Genomic DNA, 20,240 nt, shown 5'->3' with positions numbered 1-20,240 from the left:
AAGGCTACAAGAGATGAGATTCTGGGGGCACAAAGGGGACAAACATTAAAATATAAGGACAAAGAGATAGCCATCCGGAAACAAATCCCGAAGAAAGTAAGAGATAAGAGGAAAAATATTCACTACTAGCAAAAAAATTATTTGATAAGGGATTTTGGTTCCGGTGGCTTTTGCCAGAAGGTATGTTGATTTTCTGGGAGGGCACCAGAGTTAGAATTAATATAATTATGGAGGCGGAGGCCTTCATGGAAAAAAACAAAGCTCTCCTGGACAAAGCGGACAGTACACAAGAGATGAAGGAGGGAGGGGCCGATGCTTTGCTGGCAGGCGGGGGGGAGGAGGCAACAATGAGAAAACTCAGATCACAAAAGTAAGTTAGAAAAAACATTGCAATTGCTGATACAATGAATCCTTTTGTTAGATACAAAGTAAATGATTGAAATTATTGAGAGATATAATGTAAAAATAAGCTGTCAAGATCTAGTTAAGCAATAACATTTTGTTTATCATTTTCTAAAAGTTATGAGACTTGGGGGGAATACCATTTCCTGCACAATGTAGCTGTCAAAATTTGTACCCATACCCTTTACCCCTTTCCTTAAAATTTTGTAAAACCAATAAAAAATAATTTCAAAAAAAAACATAAAATGGAGCTTGCTCAGAAGCTGAAATACACCAAGTTAATGAGATGAAGAGTGGGAAGTAGAGGAGAGAGGTAAGGGAAGAAGAGAGGGATAGGAGAGAGGGCGGGGGGGAGAGGAGGAGAGAAAGGAGGAGTGGTAAGGGGAGGGAGGAGAAGGAGAGAGGAAGGGGAAGTAGGGGAGGGAAGGATGACAGAGGGAAGAAAGGAGGTAGGGAGGGGGAGGAGAGACGGAGAAGAAAGTGATGGATAAGGTACAAATATGGTGTATGGAGAGCAGAATTGGTTTTTGGAAGTTGTTGGTAAGATGAATTGATGTAAACATTTAATAATACAATATGATGTTGGTTATGTAATAGTATACATGTGATTATATGTTATGAAAATGAAAAAAATTAAAACTTTATATATAAAAAAGAAAGACTGGGCCAATCTACTTGTGTTTCCCCAAAAATAAGAACCTGTCTTATATATTTTTGGCACCAAAAAAGGCACCCGGTCTTATTTTCGGTGGGGGGGGGGTCGTCCACTGACTCACCTCCCTTGCCTGCGTCGCCCCCAGCCTCCCTTTTGCTTTAATAAACCTTCAGGAACGTCTTTGGCTTCGGATAGTTGCAGCCAGGCCTCGCACCTCTCAGCCCATTTCTTCTGCAGCCAGCAGGTCTTTCCTGAAGGCCTCTATGGCTGATAACAGAGCTCCAGATCAATCCAGAGCTCTGTTATTGGCTACAGAGGCCTTCAGGAAAGACTTGCTGGCTGCAACAAAAGAAATGGGCTGAGGTGTGCGAGGCCTGGCTGCAACTATGTGAAGGTAAATAGTAGGGCACCTCCACTCCCCCTTCACCACCCTAGTTTAATTTTTACCCATGCACCCTCGAGTGGGCGGGGTCTTAATTAGGGCTTATTTGGGGGGTAGGGCTTATATTGGGCACACATCAGAGGTGGGTTTCTCCCGGTTTGGCCCGGTTCGGCTGAACCAGTAGTGGAATTGTGGCATGGGTCGCAGAACCAGCAGCAACCCAAACTCACCACACCCCTGAACCAGTTCCCCAATCTCCTTTTTTTAAAATATTTTTTTTAAATAAACAAAAACATAAAACACATACAACTTTCTTCCATTTAATATAGTGTGTCGTTTGGTTACAAGATTTTGTGTGTCCTTTCCATGGTTACCACTTGCAATTATATATCAAATCACAAATTGTTCATTAGATAAACATAAGTACATTATTTTTTATTTTTTTATTTATTAAAATTTTTAATAAATTTTACAATTATCACCCCCCCTTACCCTCCCCTCTTCCCACCCTCTCTCCCCCCGACCTCCCAGAGCAAAATACAGGGTATAAACATTTAACAACCATATGCTAACATAAGCTAACTAATTTTAACATGTTACTATTCTTGTGCTTTAACTCCCCCTTTATTAAACTAACTTTGAATAAATTGTAATGTTCTTTATGCCTTCATTCATAAGCTAACTGAAATTTTTTAGTCCGGTATTTGTTTTGAATATAGTCAATCCATCTTCTCCAGTCCAGCTTGTACTTCTCATCTGAATGGTCCTTCAGATACGCTGAGATTTTGGCCATCTCTGCTAAGTTTACTACTTTTAACGTCCATTCTTGGATAGTAGGCAACTCTTCCTTTTTCCAGTATTGCGCCACCAACAATCTTGCTGCCGTCGTTAGGTTCAAGATCAGATTAGTCTCTATGACAGTACAGTCTGAAACTATGCCTAACAAAAACAACTGGGGTGTGAACTTTATCCTCTTTTTCAAAATATTTTGACTAACCCACCATATTTTTATCCAAAATGCTTTAACTTTTTTACAAGTCCACCAAATATGGTAGTACATGGCACCAGCACAGTCACATCTCCAACATTTAGATTGTTGGTTCGGATACATACAGGCTAGCCTTTTTGGATCTAAATGCCATCTGTACAACATCTTGTAGAAATTCTCTCTCAAGTTCTGAGCTTGTGTAAATTTTACATTTCTTACCCAAATCTCTTCCCATGTTTCCATCATTATTGGTTCTTCAAAATTTTGTGCCCATTTTATCATACAATCTTTAACTAATTCTGTTTCTGAGTCTATTTCTATCAATACATTATACAACCTTTTTATGTGCATTTGACCCTGGTCCCTGATTTGTTTTATCAAGTTATCCTCATTTTGAATAATACCGGATTTCTGGTCTTTTTTCCATCTAGCCTGTAACTGACCATACTGGAACCAGGTTTGAATTACCCTTTCATCTCTTAATGTATTCAAAGATTTCAACTGCGGTGCACCTCTATCCATACTAAGGAGTTCTGCATATGTAGTTTGATCTTGTTTTTGTTCTATACTTATATTCTCTATAGCATGTCTGGGCACCCCCCACATAGGTATTTTGTCGTTTAACCTATATTGATATTTTTTCCAAACACGCAGTAAGGCATTCCTTAAAATATGACTTTTAAATAACTTGTCGGCCTTCTTGTCGTATATTAAATAAGCATGCCAGCCATATACCAAATCATAACCCTCAATATTCAATATTCTATCCTCTGTTAGGTTAATCCAATTGCTAATTGTCGCTAAAACTGCTGCTTCATAGTATAATTTTAAGTTAGGCATTTTTAAGCCTCCTCTTTCACGTATATCTTGCATTATTTTAAGTTTTATTCTTGGTTTCTTTCCTGCCCAAACAAAGTTGTCAATACCTTTCTGCCATTCTTCCAAATTTGCGTCTTTTTTAAGTATTGGTATCTGTTGTGGCCCAGCAGGCGCCGTTGCTGCTGCCACCAGACTCCGAGAGTGAGGGTCCCTATGAGTCGGCTCCAGAGGAGGTGGGGGACCCTGGACAGGGTTCCGACGCTGAGCAGGGATCGGAGAGTCTGGTCGGCCACCAGGAGGCGCCTGAGGCATGGAGCAGCAGTGAGAGCCAGAGGAGCGGGGCTCCCGATGCCATGCCTTGGAGCAGCAGGGAGGAGTCACGAGACAGTGAGTCAGAACTGAGCAGGGAGTTCCTGGACGCTCGTTACCGCTGCGCCCATAGACGCAAGGAGCGTGGGCGTAATTATCGGCGATAAGAGCTCTCAGCTGCTGATCAGGAGGCTCCTCTCCAGGTTATAAAAAGGGTTGACTGTGCATACGCCCTTTGCAGCAGTCAACAGATGACTTATGCCAGAAGTTCTAGTCTGGAATTCTAGCAAGCTGGATAGCTGCTTTCGTGTTTTGTTTTTGTGAGTTTTGTCTTGGTGGTTTACTGCCACGGAACCTTCTGTTTGTTTGTGCAATAAACCTTGTTCCCTTGTACTGTTCCGGAGTGTGTTCTGTGTGGGCAAAGGAGGAAGGGGGGTCAGAACAGGTATCATTTGAAAGAGGAACAGAAACTTAGGCAAAACATTCATTTTGACTGCTGCTATCCTTACCAGCAAAGACAATTGTAGTTTTTTTCCAATTATTCATTTCTCTCTGTATTTTATGCCATAATGGTTCATAATTGTACTTATATCATTTCCCATTTGAGGTTGTAATATAAATTCCTAAATATTTAACCTTTTTTACTATCTCACATCCTGTTACTCATTCTAATTCTTTTTTTTTTTTTTTGGTTTGTAGTCATATTTTTAGCTATCATCTTTGTCTTCCCTAGATTTACTTTGAACCCAGATACTTGACCATATTGGTTAATTATGTTCATTAGACCTATAACTGATTCCCCCGGCTGACTTAAAGTTACAACCAAGTCATCCGCAAATGCTCTCACTCTATATTCGTAGTGCCTAATCTTAATTCCTTGTAGTTCGTCAGACCCACGTATTCTGTTCAATAACAATTCCAGGGTTAAGATAAACAATAATGGAGACAAGGGACACCCCTGTCTTGTTCATTTTTCAATTTTAAAAGATTCTGTTAAGCCTCCATTACCATATTTTTCGCCTTATAAGATGCACTTTTTTACTCCAAAAAAGAGGGTAAAAATCTGAGTGCGTCTTGTAAGCCGAATGTAGCCACTGGGTCATCTGAAAATGGGGCAGGCAAAGAGGGGGCTGCAGAGATCGTGATGGCTGGAAAGGAGAGAGGTTTCGCTTTCAGAGCTCCCACTCGGCTGGGCTCCCGAGAGGGCTTAGGCAGTGGTGGCGGTGGCAGCGGCTCCTCACATTGCTGGGGCGCTGCTTTAAGCTGCCCTCCTCCTGCAAACGAAAGGTGCCTCAAGGCTTTGGCTCCTGAGACCGGTGCGCTGCCATCCAAAATGCTGGTACCACGATCGCTGCAGCGCCCGCTTTACCTGCCGCTTCTCGGGCAGTTCCAGGCGGCAGAGATCGTAGTAATAGCATTTTGGATGGCAGCGTACCGATCTCAGGAGCGAAAGCCTTTGAATCAAGTTTGATTGTGTCCCATCTACCGTTCTCCACCCCCAACCCCAAATCTCTCCGGATCTGGAGAGATTTGGGGTTGGGGGTGGAGAACGCTAGATGGGACACAATCAAACTTGATTCAAAGGCTTTCGCTCCTGAGATCGGTGCGCTGCCATTCAAAATCGCTGCAGCGCCCGCTTTACCTGCCGCTTCTCGGGCGGTTCCAGGCGGCAGAGATCGTAGTAATAGCATTTTGGATGGCAGCGCACCGATCTCAGGAGCGAAAGCCTTTGAATCAAGTTTGATTGTGTCCCATCTAGCGTTCTCCACCCCCAACCCCAAATCTCTCCGGATCCGGAGAGCTATCCAGAAGTGAGCACCTGTGTAAATAACTTTTCTCTTATCAGTCCTGGCTGAGCCAGTAACCTTGGAGAGCAACCTTTTCCAAACATTCATTCAAACAAAAAATAGAAACAAAGTTTCAAAGCCTCTAGGTGGCAGTGTTACTTATCCAAAACTTTCCCTCTCTGTACTGCCTTATTAAGAGAAAATAAAAAATAAAAAGCCAAATGAGAAAAAGGAAAATAGTACAATGAACTTTAAACTGCTGTATATAAAAAAAGACTCTTAAACAGTGGAACAGTAGAACTTAGTTATCAAACAGTCCAAAAAATAAAAGGCAGAAAAATGGAAAAGAAAAAAGCCCGCTCCATTTAACACTACGCTAAATAGAAAGTCCAGTCAGGCTTCCGACAATAAAAAGGAGAAAAAAACCTTACACTTTGACTGTAGCCTTATATTCGCCGCTTACTCTCTCTCATCAGTCTTTATTTTAGATTAGTTCTCTTCATTTAGGATGTTCTCATAAATCAGAAAAAAGGTAAAAATCTCACCATGAATGACACACTCTCTCCTGCACTTTCACTTCTGAAGCTGTCAGCAGTTTCACCAGATTTAATGGCTGCTTCCTAGCCGCTGGCAAGAGGGCTATTTCTGGATCACCAGAGACTTTGTGGGTGTCTCTGGAATCAGCAGGATATGCCCCTTCCTATCACCGTCTCTTCGGGAGGGTTTAGGTCCAGTTGGACCATCCTGCAGCTGGAATTTCGGCAGCAGTACCGGAGCCCCGAGATTGATCGTCGTGTCACTGCGATGTCAGCTTCCGGAATCCCAATCCCCAATCTCTTATGCTGTTGCAGTGAACCAGTACTGACCGGTATAGGAACCCACCCCTGGTGCACATGTAGAAATCAAGCTAAGACTTACTTTCTGAATAGGTCGTATTTTCAGGGAAACACGGTATTCATAAGCAAAGAGACTCCAAATAAGCAACACAATAGGCAAGCCAAAGTTGACAAGATTAGCTCAGACAAACACCTAGGATTTGCACTTCCTCTTTTGCCTTTAGATCCAGTCTTGACCCCTACATGACCCCATAGGAATCTGGCAAGAGCCATTAAAATATTAAAGGTCACATTCTTACAAAGGAACAGGCATCTCAATCACAAAGCCCCAAAGAATGTATAAAAACCCACCTACTCTCAACCCCATTTTGTCAGCCACCCCAAAAACATGCTGCTGTCACTAGTTTCTGGCTATTCTGACTTTGGTGAGCAACTGCCTCAACCAAAGAAGTGAAGCTCTGGAGAGAAAGGAAGCAGAAGTGGATGTCTTAATTGCCCAGGCAGCCGCCTGATGCGTTTTGTGGCAGGCCTTTTCAGCTCGCTTGTCCTCCACCTTGAGCCCTTCAAGAAGGTCAGGGGGAAGGACAGAGGAGGATGTGAGCATGGCCACAAAGGGGGCAACTTCAACAAGTTCTCCAAGCTAGCATCTAAAGTGTACAGCTTCCTGTCACTACCACTAGGGGTGGCAAGGGTGCCCGGCTGCACCCACTCTTTCTGCATTACATTTAGGAATAACTTTGGAACAGGAACTATTGAGGTTAAACCGGCTCCTCAAAGAGACCCTCACTGAGGTCCGAGGGATCTGGAGGAGGTTGCTCAGGGACAGAAGAACCCAATCGGGTTGAGGCTTTGGCCTTACCCAATATACTCTTGAAATTGGCTTGTTTAAATAAACCTGCGAATGCAGGTTTGTCAGGGATGGTTCCTTCATCCCCCGAAAACTCGGGTTCCTGCCCTGGGAGAATGTCCTCCTTCCAATCTGAATTGGAAACAGATACCATCGAAAAGAGAACAGAAAACATGGAAAAAATAAAAGTAGAGGTGCCCTGACGATTGCGCGGTGCCCCGCCTGCCGCCCACACCCTCCTGCCTCCAATAGCCTGCCGGGCAGTATGCGCCCGGGCAACCCCAGGACCCCTGAAACTGCACTGGTGAACCAGAATCCAACCAATATTATTTAACTCACCAAGCCTGCTCTCTGGGGGAAAAGGAGAAAAGGAAAAAGGAAGAAAAAAGGTACTCAAAAAACAAAAAGAAGAGTCCAAGTAATCTGCAGAGGACTGAGAGAAATAGAAACGCGTCCACTGGGCTTGAACTGAATTGAAAAAAAACTGGCAGTCAAGGCAACCAGAGGCGTGGCTAAAGTTTCAATTCAGTCCTGGGCAGATTGACTGAGTTTAACCCATTATTGGACTCTCCAAGCAGCGTACAGGAAAAAGGAAAAGTGCTCCAACCACAGAGGGATGGTTTTGGAGAACACCCTTTAAAATATGTGAAAGCTTCCCACAGGGCATCAATGTTCTTATAACTGCACTCAGCAATTATCAGCAAAGAATCAAGGATAAGGCTGATTACTAAACTGGATGACCACATTGATTTAATGCAGTTGCCAAAGAAGCTCTAAAACAATGATCAGCTATTGCAGAATCTAGGAATAAAGCCATATTTGGATAGAGTTTAAATTGTATGCCCTTTTTTCCTGCCCTTAGTTGGTTTCTCACCCTGGGTTATGAAAGGGACGTGAACTGTGTTTTTATAATGGTCTGATCTGGTCTTGGAATCTCTGCTTTCAGCTGTGCTGGCTTCAGCCTGCTTCAAAGGGAGCCTGAGTAAAATTAATCCATAATCATCTTCCTTTAGCAAATTATTTTTACTTTCAGGGAATTACTTCATTTGGGCTTCTGAGCTGTATTAAGAATCTCTTTACCCATCCCACAGTTGGGAAATGAAACCTGATAAACATGGAAATCTGCCTTCAAGCTAATATTCTGGGGGAAAGGTAGTTAAATGCCAGATTGTGACTTAAGTTTCTCCCTAGGCTTAGAGCAGTGGTTCCGGGCGGTGGGATGACTTAGGGGGGTGCTAAGTGGCAAAGGGGGGCGGCAGTGGGGCACTAAGAGGATGAGAAAAAAAAGATCATGTATTGTGTTGGCTGCAGAGGGCGTCGTCCCTAGGTTGGTAGCTTCCCTTTAGCTAATTGTCAGATGGAAAGGAGAAACTTGCCGAGCAGAAGATGGACTGTTTAAAGCCCATCGGCACGGGCAGAAGGACGAAATTACCCAAACAAACCTGGAAATAGCTGCGAGTTTCCCTTTAAGCAACGTCACCACCCGCCCCTCCAATCACTGCCTTCCTCCCAGGAGAGGGGTGCACGCTGCTTCAATCGCCCGCCCCCCAACACCGCCGGCATCTTAACCGACCGGCTTGGCTTGTGAAAAGGTTTTTTCTTTTTAATGGTCGGTGTGTGGGGAGATTGTACACGGTGTTGTTAGGGGGGAAAAAACCCCACCAATCGAATTCTAGTTGAGTTTGCGAGAGAGCTCTTTGCCACTGGTTTAAAAAACGGTCACATATTTCGTGCCATCCTTTTCCTTTGCATGGAGACGCTGCTGGGTAAAAGTAACTGGGGGGAGGGGGTGATGAGCAGAAGTACTGTTGCTCCCTTTTGGTGGTGTGGATTTTGGTTAGAGAGGTTTGGATTACCAGCAGGAGGGAACTCGCATTGCAATCTTCCATTTCTACCCTTGGAAATACCGGTGTTGTTAAACTCATGGGAGCTTTCTTTGATATAGGTATAGTGTTCTGACCCCCCCGCTCTCGTATACCAAGTCACTCCGACACAAAGTCTCTTCAAGATGTTTATTGACATACAGGTTCAACCTTGGCAGCAATCCAGCCTGCCAAGGTCAAGATAGCACTTTGGGCAGCAATCCAGCTACAGCGACACCCCTTGGCAGCAATCCAGCTACCAAGCTCCAGATAACCACCTTAGCAGCACTCCTGCCTGCCAAGGTCCAGGGAACAGATTGGCAGCAATCCAGGTAAACCCTTTGGCAGCAATCCAGCCTGCCAAAGTACGACACAGATCTGAGAGCTTCTCCAACTCCAATGATCAGTTGATTCCTGCAAAGGGTGTGTCCACAAGCAGTCCCTTTATAGTCTGGAGAGGAGTCTAATGATCAGCAGCTGAGAGCAATTACCTCCTGTAATTGCTCAATTGCTCCTTACGCTGGGTAGCACGCCAGTAACGAGCATCTAATAGCTCACTGCTGATGTCTGACTCACTGTCCCGTGACTCCTCCCCACTGCTCCAAGGCATGACATCAGGAGCCCCCTTCCTTTGGCTTTCACCACTGCTCCATGCCTCAGGCGCCTCCTGGTGGCCAACCAGCCTCTCTGTGCCCTACTCAGAGTCGGAACCCTGTCCAGGGTCCTCCACATCCTCCTGAGCCGACTCAGAGGGACCCTCGCTGTCAGAGTCTGGTGGCAACTCCAACGGCTCCTGCTGGGCCACAACAGTATAGTATACTGTTCTGACCCCCCTCTTCCCCCGCAATCACAGACACACTCCGAGCCAAAGATACTTCACGAGGTTTATTGCACAGACAGACAGATCCTTGGCAGCAATCCAACACAACTCGACCTTCAGAACCCTCCGGCACTGATACGCAATAGCAGGTATCCAGCCTGCCACGCTCACAAGACTGTACTCCCACAATAGTTCCTGCATTGACTTCTGCAAAAAGGTGTGTGCACAAACAGTCCTTTTATAGTCTGAAGAGGAGTCTAATTTTCATCAGCTGAGCGCAATTACCTCCTGTAACTGCGCAATTGCTCCTGACGCCGCTTAGCGCACTGGTAACGAGCATTTAATAACTCACTGCTGATGTCTGACTCGCTGTCCCGTGACTCCTCCCCACTGCTCCAAGGCATGACATCAGGAGCACCCTCCCTTTGGCTTTCACCACTGCTCCATGCCTCAGGCGCCTCCTGGTGGCCGACCAGCCTCTCTGATCCCTGCTCAGAGTCAGAACCCTGCCCAGGGTACTCCACATCCTCCAGAGCTGACTCATAGGGACCCTCGCTGTCGGAGTCTGGTGGCAGCTCCAACGGCTCCTGCTGGGCCACAACAGTATACTATATGTATATACTACTATAGTATAGGTCAGGAGACCCCAAATTTGGCAACTTTAAGACTTGTGGACTTCAACTCCCACAATTCTCCAGCCAGCATAGCTGGGAGTTGAAGTCCATAGCTGTCTGGAGAATTCTGGGAGTTGAAGTCCACAAGTCTTAAAGTTGCCAAGTTTGAAGACCTCTGGTATAGGTTCTCCTGCTTGAGCAGGGGGCTGGACCAGAAGACCTCCAAGGTCCCTTCCAGCTCATTTGTTCTAATCTAAAGTTTATTAAAGCTCCACTCAATGCTGGCTGCAGGTGGATTTTCTTTTAGGATATATGTTTAGTTTTTGAAATATCCCCATTCCCATCCTCTCTCCTTGCGGAATTACTGGTTTTGAATAGTTGGTTCGGCGAGCAGAAGTTTAGCCATTGAAACCACGTGACTTCCGGTTCCAGCGGCTGATCGCGACGGGCAAGCTTTGCTTGCCCCACGCTCTCCTGGTGGGCCCCTCACTCCTTGGGGGGCACAGGACGCCTCGTAGAGGCTCCTGCCGAAGGGGCGGCACCGTGGGGATCCCCTGAGTCGGTGGCGGCCGGGGGGGGGGGCGCATCGCCCTAGGCACCAGGAAGCATGATGGGGAGGCGCTCCGGCACCTTCGTGAGGAGGCTGCTGGAAGAATGAGCAATCCGAAGGACGCAGTTGCGGTGCGGTGAGGTGGAAACTTCTCCCCATTCCTTTATTTGCTTTTAAAGAAACTGCCAGCTATACCTAAAACTGCTTTCAACTTTGTTTGGAGAAGCGTGGCTGGAGGGAGGGGGATTCCCCCCCCCTCGGACAGGCGGCTGTAAACTGTATTTGCTCTCAGCCCTGGAGGAGGAGGAGAGAGAGAGCCAACCAATGACTCCACGCTCATAGCAAGGGCTAATTTTGGATCATTACCCTACAAATGAAATGATGATCTGAAAACTTTTGGAACTTTGAAAACTTTCTTGTATGCCTCTTAACCCCGAAGCTGGCAGGGCAAGATGGCACACTTCCGTTGTCTTTATAAACACTGAAAACTGACTCCACCTACAGAACTTCAGGCTTCCTGTCTTTGTCTCCGTGCTACTCAGACAAATCTCTTATTGGTTTGAACTCCCTGGAATAAGGACTCTAATACCAGAAACTGTGATCAGGAAAATCTCCTTCTGCCCGGACCTTTAGTCTCTTGAACTCTCTTGGTGGTTTCCCCTCCCTGATTGCTCTCTCTCTGTATTGACTTTGAACTCTTTATTGCTCATACAATGCCACCTAAAAAACCACCCCCGGGGAAGCTGGGCTTTGCTTCCTCTGCCCCGACATCTGCAACATCCAGTCCCAGTACACAATCAACGATAACATCCCTGATGCAGCCTAAAACTACTGAGACGGACTTTCAACAAATGTTTCAACAAATCTTAAAGGGACAAGAGGAGATAAAAAGTCAACTGATGCAGATGAAAGAAGAGCTTAAAGAGAACCAGGACCAGACCAGTAAAAATTCACAGAGACTGGATCTTTTGGAGGGGGGGACGGCTGAGATGAGGGGAGAGATGGAAGGGGTGCAGAGGGGGAACAAAGAACTTGAGATCCACCAGATGAAAACAGAATTTGAAAGAATGTCTTTTTTTCTTAGATTTCAAAATGTGGTTGAGACAGATGATGAAGATTTAAGGGACATTATGACAAACATCTTGGCTGAATACATTCAGAAAGAGAAGCAACAGATGGGGTGGGAATTAGACCTGGTTTATAGAGGAAATTCAGCATATGCTAGAACACACAATGTACCCAGGGAAGTACACATTAAGTTTCTTAGAAAGACTACAAGAGGTGAAATTCTGAGTGCACAAAGGGGGCAAGTTTTGAAATACCAAGATAGAGAAATAACCATTCTGAAACAGATCCCCAAGAAAGTGAGGGAGAAAAGAAAAAATTATTCGCAATTAGCGAAGAAACTTTACCAGAAGGGGGTGTGGTTCAGATGGCTGATGCCTGAAGGTATGCTAATATTCTGGGAGGATACAAGAGTTAGAATTAACACAACCATAGAGGCTCAGGCCTTTATGGAAAAAAACAAAGCACTCCTAGATAAACCAGATGATCTTACAACAGACATACAGGACACGGGAGGGGCTGGAGCTCTGCTGGCGGGGGGAGAAGGGGCAACACCAAGGAAACTCAGATCACAAAAATGAACAAGAAAATTTGCTTGATATAAATTGATTGAAACTACTATATGAATTTATATGCTGACTAAATATTGTTATTTTGTACTGAATTTTGTTTAAATGTATACCATGAGTATGGGGGGAGGGGACACCTGCCGCATATTGCAACTGCCAAAATTTGTAACCTTTTCCAGCACCCTTTTCCTTTTTATTTCCAAAAAACCAATAAAACTTTGTTTTTTAAAAAAAGAAGAAACCACGTAAGCATTTAAAGGCAGAATGTTTGTGTTGTGCAAAATAATTGGCAATCTGAAGGAGATAAGATTATATTGTATGCCTTTGTATGTGTGGATATGTGCACACATAAATTTTGCAGCAGGGTTAACAATGACCAGAGCACCTCTTGGTTAGCATAGCCAATAAGAAACTTGGCCAATAATATTAAGGCAAGTATGAGCAGTTATCTGTCCATGGTTGCTTAAAAAAAATGACACCAGAGTTTTTTGCCATTTTTGGATGGGGACTGGATGAAAACAGTAATAAAAATCTTAAAATTGAGATTTTTTTAAAAAAAAGGAAAAATAGATTGTACTTCAGTTTTGCTTAGATGTGTGATGTGGGTCAACCATTTTTGATATTTAGACCACCAAATCTTAAAGACTATGCAGATGGTTTGGAAGGGGTTAGTAGTAAGGTGACCAACTTTTTTACAATGAAAAGGGGGACAAATAAATTGGAAAAAATATATCGTAAATAAAAGAAATATTTTATTCATTGCAACAATAATACACTAAAATATGATATATGCATAATAAAAAACATTTGCAACATTTTATATTGTAATTATGCTTACATGCCTGTTAATTATTATTTAAATGAGTACTTTTCCATTGAATTAATATTTTTTGTCAATGTATCATCTTCTAACAATATATTGGAAATATCTGAACAAGAAATATCCTTCATATTGAATTTTACGGCAAGTGCTGCAGCTAGAGTATCAACATTCAATCTCAATTTCTCACTTGTCGAAAAATCATTGGCAATTGAAAAAAACTCTTTCAACTGCTGCATTAGTTCCAGGGCAGCACAACGTAAATTGAACAAGTATAAATAAATGTTCACATGGAATATGTTCATTTTTGAAATGGCTGAAAATATCCACCCATCTTTTATCAATTTCAACATGTTGATTTTCCCATTGTATTAATTTTTCAGAATTTAAATATACATTCAGTCTTCTAATTTCTTCAAAGAGACAATTGTCATCTATTTTAATGTCTAGCATTTCTTTAGATAAAAATTCAACACAAGATTCAATATCTGTTCAATATACTTGTGATGAAGTAAAAAAAAACACCATTTAAAAACTGTTTAATAAAACGTGAATTGTACTTACCTCTGTATAATTGAATATTCACTGAGAAAGAAATAATTACCGTGAGTCATTCAATTGCCGACGTGCCGTGAGTCTACTGCGTGCGTATGTGCCGTGTGGTGTTTCGGTAAGAAGTAAACAAAGCCACTTGCACGCGGTGCGCTCTCTCAAGGTCTCTCGTGCGGAGCGCATGCGTCTCATAATCGCGTCTTATACCGCACTGTACCGAGTCTTGACGAATTGTCATGTCAAATACAAATACGTCACATAACGCACAACAGATTAGTCTTCAAATATCGAAAAGGAGGACATGTAGGAGGACACTTTTCGAGGGAGGACAGAACTTACAAAAGAAGGACTGTCCTCCCTAAAGGAGGACAGTTGGTCACCTTATTAATAGCAAAGCTAGTGTTGATAATGTGGAAATTAATGAAACTGAAAATTACAATGATGTTATTGCAGGGATGTGACTATCCAGCTAAAGTTGTTTCTCTGACATTCTAAGACTTATATGTCTGAGTGATATCAGGATCTTCTTTTGATGGAAATTCCAGATTGGGTGATAAATCCATTTTCAGATACTGAGGAAGTTGGGGTAGTGGAGGAACAACTCATAGAGCTGCAAAATGACATTGAGCTGAAGCCAAAGTTTAAGAAATCGTACCAAGAGTTTTGGTTACAGAAAGAAATTTCTGATCGCTATCCTGCACTATGGACAGTGGTTAAGAAGCTCCTTGTTGCATTTCCAACATCATATTTGGTGGAACGTGGCTTCAATGTGGTCATCCAACTTCTCTCCAAGCAAAGAAATCGACTCCAGATTACTGAACGTGGTGATTTAAGACTCCTGCTAAGTGACTTAAAACCAGACATTGGGAAACTGGTATCACTTCATCAAGCCCATCCATCACATTAAGAATTTACTAAACAGTGAAGTAGTTACTAAATTTTACTAAGTTTACTAAGTTACTAGTTACTAAGGTTTTTGATAAATGACTATCAGACTTTGAAAACCTGGTATCACTGGATCATGTTCAACAATTTTTTTGAATTAACATTAACTAAAAAGGTTTTTAAATTGGATTTTGAATAAATGTGCAATTAATTGTTGCAGTTTTGAATTTTACTGTTACTATCTTCCTTCCATCGTGCAAACCGCCCAGTCATATGACCCACCCAGCCACGCCCACCAAGCCACACCCACAGAACCGGTAGTAAAAAAAAATTAATTCCACCACTGGGTGGGGGGCACTGAGGATCAGTTTGTAGCACCAAGTGGGTGGTGGACTGAAAAAGTTTGGGAACCACTGGCTTAGAGGCAATAATTCCCTCTCAATAAGAATTGTGAGCCTATTGCAAGAATGCATTGCCAATTTGGTCTAGTGATTAAGGTGCTGGCTTAGAACTCAAGAGATCATGAGTTCTAGTCCCGCCTTAGGCATGAAAGCCGGCTGGGTGACTTTGGGCCAATCACCAGGAGATTGTGAGTTTAAGTCCTGCATTATGCATGAAAGCCAGCTGGGTGACTCTGGGCCAGTCATTCTCTGAACCCAACCCATCTCACAGGGTTGTTGTTGTGGGGAAAATAGGAGGAAGGAGGAGCATTAAGGTATGTTCGCTGCCTTATTTATAAAAAATAATAAAGGTAGGATAAAAATCTAATCTAATAAATTAGAAAAACAACAACATAAGGCTAGTGAAATAGCTTCTAAATCCTGATTTGCTGGTTTTGTACAACTGCTCACAGAATGTCTTAAATGTTTCAGAATGATTGGATAGAAATAAAACACCCAAGCCTTAGCGTTAACCCTTAACCACAGACATACTATTTTGGCTACGCTATTATAGACATGAGGTCATAATGACCTCAGTAGCAAAAAGACATGTTTTCATGTCTTCCATGGTTGGATCTAAAAATTGATGTATAGAGCAGTAAAGCAAAAAATGTATTGATCTCTATCAAACCCACATCACACAGGTCACTTTTTGTTTCTCCATTCTTGAACTTCAATCTTTCTTCTCTAATTTTTACATTGGTCCACTGAATGATGGCGCTAATAATTTCTTTAGAAAATAATAATTTCCAAATTTCTAGGGGAATAGGTGAATTCTAGCTGCTGGCCATAGTCCAGGTAATTGCACAACAATATTGTGAGTAACAGTTCTGGATCTAATGCTTCCAAAAGGTGCAGAAGACCATTTGAATTTGTTCTTGCCATATAAATTATTGCATGATGTAGATTGTACCTGGTCATCAATTTCATTGGGAGCTTCATCATCGCTGATGTCAGAATTGGTGGCGGGGCTCCTCATTGGCCATTACAAAATTTTCATCACAATCCGATTCCACTTCACTCAGATCACTCTTTGCTTCTCCATACCATTTTAGAACAGTTTCTTTGAAGTTTGTGTCACCAAATTACACTCTTCTTGGTGGAAAACATGGCCCCAACATTATACAAAAAATATGTTAACAAAGATCTGCGGTCAAAACAACCAAAACTCAAATTCAAATGCCTCTACAGAAAAAACCAAATAACTGATGCAAGTGTGATGCTGTATACACTCTTATTGGTGGGAAAACAAAAGCTATTCGCAACCGGAATGGTCCATTTCTAAAAACAGGGGTGTTCTGAACATTTTGGAAAACTGTTGCAGTCACTATTATTATTTATTTTATTTATTACATTTATAAACCGCTCCCTCTCCCTGAAGGGACTGGGGGGGGTGTACAACACACAGCTAAAAACCACATACAAAATACAATATCGGATACCCATAAAACAAAACAATATAAAACCGTTCTAAAACAAAAATTAAAAGCATCTAAAAAATCTATCCCCAGGGATTAAAATACCGGCCAGAAGTGTTGGAAATTAAAACTACGGTTAGGCCAGGCCGGCTAAATGGAACAGGTGGGTCTTTAATTTCTTGTGGAAGGAGCGGAGATCGCTAGTTGTTCTAATATCGGGGGGGAGGTCATTCCAGAGGGTCGGGCCCATCACAGAGAAGGACCTACTCCTGGGCGCCGCCCGCTGGCATTGTCTGGTGGACAGCACCCGGAGGAGCCACTCTCTGTGAGAGCGAATTGGTCGCAGGGATGTATGGGGTAGGATGCGCTCCCGCAGATAACTAGGTCCTGTGCCATGGAGCGCTTTGAAGATGATAGTCAGCACCTTGAAATGCACCCGAAAAACCACAGGTAGCCAGTGCAGCCCGCACAGGAGAGGTGTTACATGGGACTACCTAGTACATCCCATAATTGCCCGCGTGGCCGCATTCTGGACCAGCTGCAGTCTTCGGGTGCATCTCAAGGGAAGCCCCATGTAGAGAGCATTGCAATAGTCCAGACGGGACGTCACCGTCGCATGAGTGACTGAGCGAAGGGTGTCCCGATCCAATAGGGGGCGCAATTGGCGCACCAGGCAAACCTGGTGGAACGCCCCCCTAGCCACGGCTGTCACATGGTCATCCATCGACAGCCGGGCATCCAGGAGGACGCCCAAATTGCGTGCCCGCTCCACGGGGGCCAGTTGTTCGCCCCCAATGGCCAGTGATGGAACCCACTGGTTGAATCGGGGCGCCGGTAACCACAGCCACTCCGTCTTGGAGGGGTTGAGTTTGAGTCTGTTGCTTCCCATCCAGACCCGTACGGCCTCCAGGCACCGAGACATCACTTCGACGGCCTCATTGGGGTGGTTCGGGGTGGAGATGTACAGCTGAGTATCATCAGCGTACAGATGGTACTCGACCCCAAAACCACGAATGATCTCACCCAGCGGCTTCATATACATGTTGAACAGGAGAGGCGAGAGGACCGACCCCTGTGGCACCCCACAAGTGAGCGGCCTCAGGGTCGACCTCTGCTCCCCTGCCAGCATGCATTGCGTCCGGTCGGAGAGGTAGGAGGAGAACCACCGCAAAACGGTGCCCCTCACCCCCAGCCCCTCCAGTCGATGCAATAGGATACCATGGTTGATGGTATCAAAAGCCGCTGAGAGGTCTAATAGGACCAGGATGGAGGAGCAACCCCCATCCCTGGCCCTCCAGAGATCATCCACCAACGCGACCAAGGCCGTCTCCGTGCTGTGACTGGGCCGGAAACCGGACTGGCGCGGGTCTAGATAGTCAATTTCCTCCAGGTGGCGTGGGAGCTGTTGCACCACTACACTCTCTACAACCTTCGCAAGAGACGGGACGGTAATTAGCTAACTCAGTTGGATCCAGAAAAGGCTTCTTGAGTAAGGGCCTCACCACCGCCTCTTTCAAGACGGCTGGCAAGGACCCCTCACTCAATGAAGCGTTCACTAGCTCCTGGAGCCAGCCTCGTGTAACCTCCCAGGCTGCCAGTATAAGCCAGGAGGGACACGGGTCCAGTAAACATGTAGTGGCTCGCAGTCGCCCACGCAACCTGTCCATATCATCGGCGGCAACAGAGTCAAACTCCTCCCAGAATGGTCCCTCAAGACTCGGCTCTGACGTCCCCTCTAGACTACTGAGGGGGACCCATCCACTCCGGATTTGAGCAATTTTGTCCTGCAGATATTCCCCAAATTCCTCTGCTCTACCCTGCAGAGGGGCTTCCCGCGGCCTCTGTGAAAGGAGGGAGCGGGTCACCCGAAACAGGGCAGCAGGGCGGTTATCTGCGGACGCAATAAGAGTGGCACAGTATCGACGTTTGGCCACTCTTAATGCCACTAGGTAAGTCCGTAAATAGGCTCTTACCTGTGTTCGGTCCGATTCGGAGCATGAAGATCTCCATCTGCTTTCTAGGCATCTCTTGTGGCGTTTCATCACCCTTAGCTCCTCAGTAAACCAAGGGGCCAGGGTGGCTCGCTGCCGCAGGAGAGGCTGCAAAGGCGCAACCCGGTCCAAGGCCCCGGCAGCCGCACTATTCCATGCGGCCACCAGGTCCTCCATCCGGGAGCGGGTCAGGGCTACAGGAAGTGGCCCAAGCTCCGTCTGGAACCTATCCGGTTCCATCAGGCGCCTGGGGCGGAACCATTTAGGACATTCTGGTTCCGCCTCCCCGCGGTGGGGGGTAGCGCCAGGGAAGTCGAGCCGGAGAAGTGAGTGATCTGACCATGACAGGGGCGTAATGACTAATTCCCCTATTCCCAGATCACTCGTCCACTGGCCAGAGACAAAAATAAGGTTCAGAGTGTGGCCACCCTCGTGTGTGGGGCCCTGAATTATTTGGGTCAGGTCCATGGCTGTCATGGAAGCCATGAACTCCCGAGCTACCTCGGATGATTCACCTATCGACAGCAGGTTGAAATCCCCCATAACCAATAGTTTGGGGGTCTCAACCGCCATCTCTGCGATCATCTCGAGGAGCTCGGGCAGGGCCGCTGATGCATAGCGAGGAGCCAAGTATACAATCAGCAAGCCCAACTGTTTCCCTGGGCCCCACCTCACGCACAGAGACTCACACCCGGATATCTGTGGCACAGTGAACTCTCTCGGCTCCAGTCCCTCCCTTATAATCACCGCTACCCCACCACCGCTACTCAGGGCCCGCGGCTGATGGAATGCACGGTAGCCTGGTGGGCACATTTCCACAAGGGGTAGACCCCCCTCGTGGCCCAACTAGGTCTCCATTATCCCTGCGAGGTCCGACACCCCCTCCGAGATCAAATCATTAATGAGGGGGGCCTTATTGACAACGGACCTCGCGTTGCATAACATCAGCCTCAGGCCCTGGCTCTGTAGACCCTGGCCACCTAGAGTGCGGGGGTTGGGACAAATGACCGGTCGTGTCCAACGACCATGGTCACCCAACCGGTTACAGAATCTTCGTCTATCCACGCACCCACCCCTCCCTACGACCGTTAAGATGGGAAGACCCTCTAATGGAATGTCATTCTTCTCCCCCCCTCCCCAACTCCGCTCACTCCCCTATTAACCATACCTGTCCGCCTGGCCCTAACCCCTTTCTTGGCCTGATTAGCCCCCTCCCCCACCCTGGAACCCCCTAAAAAATTTAAATAACATTTAGATAAAACTTTTGTTAAAAACCCCCTGAGTCTCCGCTTCCTCCACCTCTCTAGATTGATAAATCCGTCATCAAGGTGGGCCCTCGAAAGGGCGGAGGGCCATACCTGCGAGAGGGGGGACTCCCACAGTAGAAGCAGGTCTGACCTCGGATATATGACAATTATGGCTTAAGCAGGGCCTGGGGTCCATTTTAGGTGCTGTAGATGTTTGAGTCCAGTGCAGTGTAGCAGGCCAGGGCTTGGGTGCGGGTGGTAGATTATCAGGTGTCAGAAACCACAATTCTTGGTGGGGGAATGGAGGGCTGGTCAGATCTTCAAATGGGGCTGGTGGATGGTCCGCGTTGGGCAACAAGAGGCAGATGGTCTGTGGGTGATA

Source organism: Natrix helvetica (genome assembly GCF_964273705.1).
Source record: "Natrix helvetica genome assembly, chromosome: W".
NCBI classification, from domain to species: Eukaryota; Metazoa; Chordata; class Lepidosauria; order Squamata; family Natricidae; genus Natrix; species Natrix helvetica.
This window is presented reverse-complemented; position numbering follows the sequence as displayed.